Source organism: Staurois parvus, unplaced genomic scaffold, assembly GCF_062004578.1.
Source record: "Staurois parvus isolate SC_StPar_1 unplaced genomic scaffold, SC_StPar_1.0 ptg000191l, whole genome shotgun sequence".
NCBI classification, from domain to species: Eukaryota; Metazoa; Chordata; class Amphibia; order Anura; family Ranidae; genus Staurois; species Staurois parvus.
Window position 1 is genome coordinate 1,771,785 of NW_028317987.1, and position 9,156 is coordinate 1,780,940.

Consider the following 9,156-nt stretch of genomic DNA (forward strand, 5'->3'; position numbering starts at 1 on the left):
AGCTGTGTAAATTGCAGTATCTATACCATAGTTTGTAGACGCTATAACTATCACACAAAGCAATCAATATACACTTATTGGGATTTTTTTAACCAAAAACATGGAGCAGAATACATTTTGGCCTAAATTTATGACAAAATTTTAGTTTTTTTGGATATTTTTTATGACCGAAATGAGAAAATATTTTTTTTTTTTAATTTTTCTTCAAAATTTTCTGGTTATAGCGCCAAAAATAAAAACTGCACAGGTGATCAAATACCACCAAAAGAAATCTCTATTTGTGTGAAAAAAAGGACATAAATTTAATTTATGTACCATATTGCATGACCGCGCAATTGTCTGTTAAACTAGTGCAGTGATGTAAAGCAAAAAATGGCGTAAATTACAGTATCTCTCCCATAGTTTGTAGACGCTATAACTATCACACAAAGCAATCAATATACAATTACTGGGATTTTTTTTACCAAAAACATGGAGCAGAATACATTTTGGCCTAAATTTATAACTAACTTTGAGTTTACTATATATGTTTTATAGCTGAAAGTAAAAAATATTGTTTTTCTTCAAAATTTTTGGTCTTTATATGTTTATAGCGAGAAAACTAAAAAGTGCACAGGTGATCAAACACCACCGAAAGAAAGCTCTATTTGTGTGAAAAAAAGGACGTAAATTTCGTTTGGGTGCAGCATTGCATGACCGCGCAATTATCAGTTGAATTAGTGCAGTGCTGAGTATTAAAAAGAGGCGTGGTCATTAAGGGGGGTAAATCCTCAGGAGGGCGAGCAGCTAGACTCCATCCTGGTATTCTGCAGCAGAGACTGGAAGGTGGCGGACTGATTGGGGGACCTTGTTGTCTACCAGTAGAGTGTGAATGACTTGTATTCCCAGATAATAATATATAATATAATCCCACGTTTACACACTATATATATATATATTTATATCTGGTGGTATATCATTGTTGATGACTATATAGTATATTGTTGGGAATTATAATGATTTCTATGGTATGTTTCCCTGACATATATGACACCTCAGCTTCCATTCTTCCCTTGGTATATATATATATATTTATATTTGGTGGTATATCATTGTTGATGACTATATAGTATATTGTTGGGAATTATAATGATTTCTATGGTATGTTTCCCCTGACATATATGACACCTCAGCTTCCATTCTTCCCTTGGTATATGCCTGGATTTAGGACACTCAATTGTTGTCCCTTTTCTTATATCGCCTTGTTTTGATCCAACAACTGATCACTACTTACTGACCTATCCGTACCCCACTACTATCTAATATTTACTGTGTATTTGCTGACACTTGTATATGTCACTCCAGCTTGTATCCTTCAAAATACCTAAGGAAAAATGGCGCCTGCTTAGCCGTGCGTGCGAACTACGTTACGTCTTCTCAAAGATGGCGCATGTATAATGAGCATGCGCAGTCGTCTATATAAACTGATGGCGCGTGGCTTGGTGTTATTGGTGTTCCCCTCAGATGACGTGCGGGTGCACGAAACGCGTAAGGGGGAACCAATAACGCCATGATGTCACGCAGCCGTAGCAACGTGGAGCTCCGGCGGCCATCTTTAACTCTGGCCGGTTAGTCCATGCGGTTTTGCTTACTCACCCTATGTGTTTTTATCTGGATACCTATTATTATCTCAATAAATATTCATACTACTACACTATGGGATGTGTTTGCCTTGACCCCCCCGGGGAGTATTGATTTACAGACATCCAGAGAGGGAGCCTCTATTACACCCAGTGAGCTGCACCCATTCATCCCTTAAGGGGAACTCTGGAAAACCCGGATTCATCATCTTAAAGTCCCAGGACCCATCCCCCATAAGAGGGAGTTTACTCTATTCCTGCCCTGAGATGACCATTAGATGACAGCAGGATTTATTACAAAACGCACTTTATTTTACGCGTTCCGGTGAGTGCGCATTTCTTCCATACTGATTGCACAGCACCGTTTCCAGGACTGTACAGGATATATGAGCACTTAGTCACTTTATGAACTTTTATATGTCTGGTGTTATTTATATCTCATGAGTTTATTTTTCAGAATCAATTTGTGAATATTTGTCACTTTTATGCACCTTTTTGACCTTTTACAATAATTTTCGTGCTGCACACTATTATTTACATTGCTGATTGTAAGATGTTACTTGGTTACCTTGTGCATAGCGGCTGATATCCATCTATGTGCGCTCACATATACCTACCATACATACTGTATCCCCAGATGGTGGGGACTGGACCTCCTGAATGAACGATAGGGAAACCTGAAAATTGTCCTGGGCAGGAAGGGGGTAAAAGTGCCCGGAATTGAAGGGGTTAAAGGGCAAATATGACAAGAAAACATTCAAAATGCTGAACACAGCACAAGGGATCACACCATGAGACATTTCTCAGGGCTGCAGTTCCTCTGAGCTCCACAAGGTGGTGATCTCGCTTATACCCAGACAGGAAGTCTCTATGGAAATGATGTCAGCTACAGAAAGGAAGTGATGTCAGGTACAGACAGGAAATTATGTCAGGTACAGATAGAACGTTCCATGTGGCACAAAGAAGAGGAGACATTGGGGGAAGTGGCAGCAGAGGAGGTAATAATGTTATTTCCTATTTACTTTCAGTAACCCCCATCATGTCCATCCTCTTCCTCCATAGTCCATCCTCTTCCTCCATCATCATGTCTGTCCTCTTCCTCCATAGTCACGTCCGGCCTCTTCCTCTATAGTCATGTTCATCCTCTTCCTTCATAGTCACGTCCGTCCTCTTCCTCCATAGTCACGTCCGTCCTCTTCCTCCATAGTCACGTCCGTCCTCTTCCTCCATAGTCACGTCCGTCCTCTTTCTCCATAGTCATGTCCGTCCTCTTCCTCCATAGTCACTGTGACGTCTTTTATCTCCAGCAGATGATGATACACACATATATAGTGTGGGAACCCAGATGAACCCCTTCAGGGGCAGAACATTCCCCCACTTCCGGGGCCGGAACATTCTCCTCATTGTGGAGATAAATTCTAGTAATATGGTCCTCTAAACAAACAGCACTGACAATAAATAGACAAGACAAGGACCATCCTGACCATACATGGCCTACAAAGGGCAATGATGACACTACACAGGCAGCCAATGGGCAATCATTACACTATGCAGCCAACACAATGATGGAGTGCCGGGGTCAGGAGTATGGAGCATAGAGCCCCTTACATTGCTGCTCAGGAGGAAGAAAACATTCCCCAGCCGGCCATGAAGAATATGTTCCATCATTGGTGTCAGAGGGAGGGAAATACTGAGGGGTCTGAGGGAAGAAGAGGAGCTGAGGGGCTGTGAGGGTTTAGTAAAGCTGAAGGACTTTAGGGCCTCTGAAGTTTGAATTTGGGACCTTTTAGAGGGTAGTCAGGCTGCAGGGCTTTGGGGGAATAGGGGGCTGAAGGGCTCAGGGGACTCGGAAGGAGGGGAGGTCTCTGGTGCCCCCCCACCTGTACTTTTTTTTTCCGACCGTACAGAACCAGCAATCTTAACCATGTTATTGTCTCACTGGTCATGTGACATGTTCTGGAATTTCAAGTAACATAGAGAAGGACATTCCTTCACTCAGTGAGCACTTGTTCTTAGAGGAGTCCTGATTCAGCTGAAAAACCAGTTCAGAAACAAAACAAACCCAACAGAGAAAAGGGGATTTCTGATCCGACAGGACAAGAGGGTTCCAGGTCCTTCAAGATGTAACAAACACTAAACAGTCCAAACTAAATGTCTTCCCATGGGGGGAGTAGCCCTTACATGTCCAGCAACCCTCCTATTCCCCCCTCACATCCACATCCTATTATTGTGTGACCAATACCATCCAAATCATTCTTACTTTCATTTCCCAAAGTTATCCGTCTACAAGGAGACCTGTATAGATCACATGATGGCACCAATGAGGATGGAGGAGGACCGGAGTCACATGACTGAGAAGATACTAAACCTCACCCTGGAGATCATCTACCTGCTGACCGGAGAGGTGAGGAGGATTCTGGGAGGTCACATGACATCACTCTTATCTCTATTAATAAAACACAGGCCTGACCGGAGAGGTGAGGAGGATTCTGGGAGGTCACATGACATCACTCTCATCTCTATTAATAAAACACAGACCTGACAAGAGAGGTGAGGAGGATTCTGGGAGGTCACATGACATCACTCTCATCTCTATTAATAAAACACAGACCTGACCGGAGAGGTGAGGAGGATTCTGGGAGGTCACATGACATCACTCTTATCTCTATTAATAAAACACAAACCTGACCAGAGAGGTGAGGAGGATTCTGGGGGTCTAACATGATATTCCTATTGGTTCCTCAATACAGAGATTTCCTCTCCTGAAGTCAGGTGATCATATGACCATCACAGTGCCTCCATGTGACTCCCTAAACCCTGAGAGACACAACATGCAGAAGATTCTAGAAGTCACCAAGAAGATGATGGAGCTGCTGACAGGAGAGGTGAGCGGTGCCGGGAATTCTGGGACATTCTCCAGTAACAGACAAGGGATGTGTCTGGATGGTGACTGTATCATTGTGTGTGTCAGGTTCCTATAAGGTGTCAGGGTGTCACTGTCTATTTCTCCATGGAGGAGTGGGAGTATTTAGAAGGACACAAGGATCTCTACAAGGACGTCATGATGGACAATCAGCCGCCCCTCACATCACCGGGTAAGAGGAGACTTTATTGTAAAGGAGAGAGCAGTACGGAGGATCCACCTAGATCCCCCATCATCTGATAAACACATAGAAACAATGGATTCAGTCAGTGTGTGTGTTTCCTACAGATGGATCCAGTCATGGGAACCCACCAGAGAGATGTCCCCGTCCTCTGTATTCCCGGGATTCCACACAGGAAGGTCACACCATCCCTCACCATCATCAGGTAGATGATGACAATTATTGGTAGTTGTGATTTATACACAGCATGTTTGTTACAATGAATGTTTTATTATATCTTTCAGAGTGGAATCCTCGGGGATGATAATATTGATGTTAAAGAAGAGTATAAAGAGGAGGATGAGGAGTATGGAGTGATGGAGGAGTTTTCAGAAGGACACAAGGATATGATGGAGCCACCTAATACCAGGAACCCACCAGAGAGATGTCCCCGTCCTCTGTATTCCCGGGATTCCACACAGGGAGGTCACACCATCCCTCATTATTACAAGGTTGGTTGGACTGAGCATCTAGAACATGAATTTGAGGAGAAAATATGTGGATTTTTCATGTGAGCTTATATTTATATATTTTTGGTGAAATTTCTCATTTTCTTGGTTTAGGGTGAAGATCTGATAGATATAGAATTTGAGGTGAAAGCAGAAGAAGAAGAGGCGTATGTGAGGGATGATCAGCAGTCTATGGAGGAGGATGGAATAACGGGGACATTTATAGAGGAGGACACTCCTACAGAGATCAGCACAGGTGGGTCATGAACACTAAATCCATTCCTCCACCCATACTGCTCACTGATTGGTCCAGAGTAGGGCGGGGACTGGGTGATATCAGCCTGTAATCCCCTGGTCACTTTCCTGAGCTGTGTTCCCCGTCCTGTATTCCTGGATTTCTCTCGGATAATCTTCCTTCTCTGTGCTGCAGACACAATTTATGTATCTAGACTGGATTTATGGAGGTTCTGGGGTTCAGCTGGCAGCAAAATGTTTTTCAGCACAGGCAATACTAGACCTAGGCACCTGGGGTGTGTATCTTGGGTGTTCTTCCCCATGCACAGATCTAGTTATATCTCTGACAGAACATTTCTCCCAGGGTTCCTTGCTCTGTTATCTGCTGGCTGTGCCGGGTGGAGGGATATGTCTGTAGTGTCTCAGACTCAAGTCACTGAGTGCAGTCTCAGGAGATGGGAGGCAGCGGTGTGGGATCTCTGCAACTTGTCTACAGTAAACATTTAAGCTTCCATTCATTAATGAATACCAATATTATGAGTCCTGACCCTTACACTGTATATTGTACATTACATACTCCTAACCCCTGCACTATATACTCTATGTTGTACATTACATACTCCTGACCCCTGCACTATATACTCTATGTTGTACATTACATACTCCTGACCCCTGCACTATATACTCTATGTTGTACATTACATACTCCTGATCCCTGCACTATATACTCTATGTTGTACATTACATACTCCTGACCCCTGCACTATATACTCTATGTTGTACATTACATCCTCCTGACCCCTGCACTATATACTCTATGTTGTACATTACATACTCCTGACCCCTGCACTACATACTCTATGTTGTACATTACATACTCCTGACCCCTGCACTGTATACTCTATGCTGTACATTACATACTCCTGACTTCTGCTCTCCCCCCCTCCCCCCACTTCTATATATACACATAATATGGATTCTTTTTTGTTCCCCCTATTTCCTCCCAGCTGGACATTTTATATCGGATGATGTGATTGGAGCACAGACTTTTACATGGTGATAATAATGTGATAACATCCTCCAACTTTGGACCCTTAAACAGAAAGTGATAATGAGGGAGGAGTCAATACCCCAATGATGGTGGTCTTCAGGATCAGTCCAGTCTTCATCTTGGTTGTTCTCCCCCCATCCTCACTCTCTGACCTCTGGTGGGGCTCAGCCCCGCTGTTCTTCATGACTAAATCATGGAGTAAATAAGGAAGTGCAGTACTTCTTGTGTTGGGAAGATGGCGATGAGTGATAGAGGGGGTGGGGACCCTCGTCCTATAATCCCCTCATCACTGTCCCTCCTATAAAAGACAGTTTCCTCACTGTCTGACTAAGGTCCATGAATAAAGAAATGACCTGGTAGAAGCTCCTCAGAGACCAAGCTGCCTGGTGTGGGCGGAGTCCTGGGTTGGGGGAACCAATCAGCTCCTGTCTAGTAATCCTCTTTGTCTTTGTATTTTAGTCCATGGCCGGGAGATGAGGAAAACCTCCGAGGATTGTCTCACTTTGTCTCCAGACTGGAAAGTAGAAGATGAGGACATCACACAGTATAGTCCAGGAGAAAACCCGGCTTCCTCCAATGTCCATCTGGCACCACCTAGTGTAGATGGACCATTGGATTCCTCGTATCCTGAGGAACCTCAGACTGTGCGGGACCGGGCTGGCCTTCCAACAGGGAAGAGGTTCTCCTGTCCTGAGTGCGGGAAATGTTTCCGTTATAAATCCTATCTTAATAGGCATCAAAGATCTCACACGGGGGAGAAGCCGTATTCTTGTCCAGAGTGTGGGAAATGTTTTTTAGAGAAGTCCCATCTTCTAACACATCAGAGATCTCACACAGGGGAGAAGCCGTATTCTTGTCCAGAGTGTGGGAAATGTTTTTCAGAGAAGTCTAGTCTTTACAGACATCAGAGATCTCACACGGGGGAGAAGCCGTATTCTTGTCCTGAGTGTGGGAAATGTTTTTCAGAGAAGTCTAGTCTTTACAGACATCAGAGATCTCACACGGGGGAGAAGCCGTATTCCTGTCCTGAGTGTGGGAAGCGGTTTTCAGAGATGTCTAATCTTCACACACATCAGAGATCTCACACGGGGGAGAAGCCGTATTCTTGTTCTGAGTGCGGGAAATGTTTTTCACAGAAGTCCAATCTTTACACACATCAGAGATCTCACACGGAGGAGAAGCCGTATTCCTGTCCTGAGTGCGGGAAATGTTTTTCACAGAACTGCAGTCTTTTCAGTCATCAGAGATCTCACACGGGAGAAGCCATATTCCTGTCCTGAGTGCGGGAAATGTTTTTCACAGAAGTCCAATCTTTACACACATCAGAGATCTCACATGGGGAGAAGCCGTATTCCTGTCCTGAGTGTGGGAAATGGTTTTCAGAGATGTCTAATCTTCATACACATCAGAGATCTCACACGGGGGAGAAGCCTTATTCCTGTTCTGAGTGTGGGAAATGTTTTTCAGATAAGTTCAATCTTCACAGACAGCAGAGACTTCACACGGGGAAGAAGCCACTTTCCTGTCCTGAATGAGGGAAATGTTCCTCACTGAAGTCCTGTCTTCCTGTACATCAGGGGTCCCACACAACCCCGGAGGTGTATTAGTGCCTTGAGTGCGGAAAATTTCTTCTAGATGAATGTTGCTGGACATCCCAGCTCTCATGTGGGGAAGAAGCACACCCTGATATACACCTCAGATATACTCCATGGCTGATCTTCATCATGGAAGAAACAGTCCATAAGGTGGACAGAGGTCCCCAAAGACATGGATGAAGTGTGGGACCGGGTTGACCATTGATATCAGGAGAAGAATAACAATGGAGTCCTGCCCTAGAGCACTGGGCTGACTTTTCATTGGGGTGCAGCCTATATGCTAGAGATGGTTTGCACCTAAATGGAAGGGGGTCTGCTGTGCTGGGGGAGGGGTTTATGGGACGGCTGGAGGAGTATATAAACTAGGATGGAGGGGGGAGGGAGAATTTGATTATAACGGGGTAGACAGATCAGATGGGTCAGTACTTATTGGGGTGGAATGGGCAACGATGGGGGGAGGGCTATGGCAGATGATAAGAAGGTTCCCATGTTACAAACAACCAGTGGAATTGGTACCATTTGTATGAAAATAAAAAATACAAAAAATCCGTGTGAACAAGGTGTCAGTGAATGAACAAGGTGTTGGTGAATGGACAAGGAGCCAGTGAATGAACAAGGTGTCAGTGAATGAACAAGGTGTCGGTGAATGGACAAGGTGTCAGTGAATGAACAAGGTGTCAGTGAATGAAAGTGTTTGTTCCCCAATGCCAGAAGTGTGCCCAGCACAATAGGTGAGTTGGAAGGTTTGGTGCATGAAGAGAACTAGGATTGAATTGGTATTGCTGAATCTTGGCTTCATTCCTCACATGACTGGGCCATTCATATTCCTGGCTAGGTTCTCTTTCGGAGAGACGGGGGAAATAGGAAAGGGGGTGGAGTCTGTCTCTATGTGAGAAGTGATCTCAGAGCGAGTGTGAAAGAGGACCTAGTTGATGGAGAGTGTGATGAGGATGAAGTATTATGGGTGGAGCTGCACATGGGGGGCGGTACTACAAAGGTCATCATTGGAGTTTGTTATAGGCCTCCCAGTGTTAATGAGGAGGTGGAGACTCAGCTCCTCCCACA

At 44.4% G+C, this 9,156-nt stretch overlaps 1 pseudogene; it reads left to right on the forward strand.

Annotated features, from left to right (window-relative positions):
• The first annotated feature begins 5,700 nt into the window (after nt 1-5,700).
• Nucleotides 5,701-8,448, forward strand: LOC149461842 (uncharacterized; annotated as a pseudogene).
• The last annotated feature ends 708 nt before the right edge of the window (nt 8,449-9,156 follow it).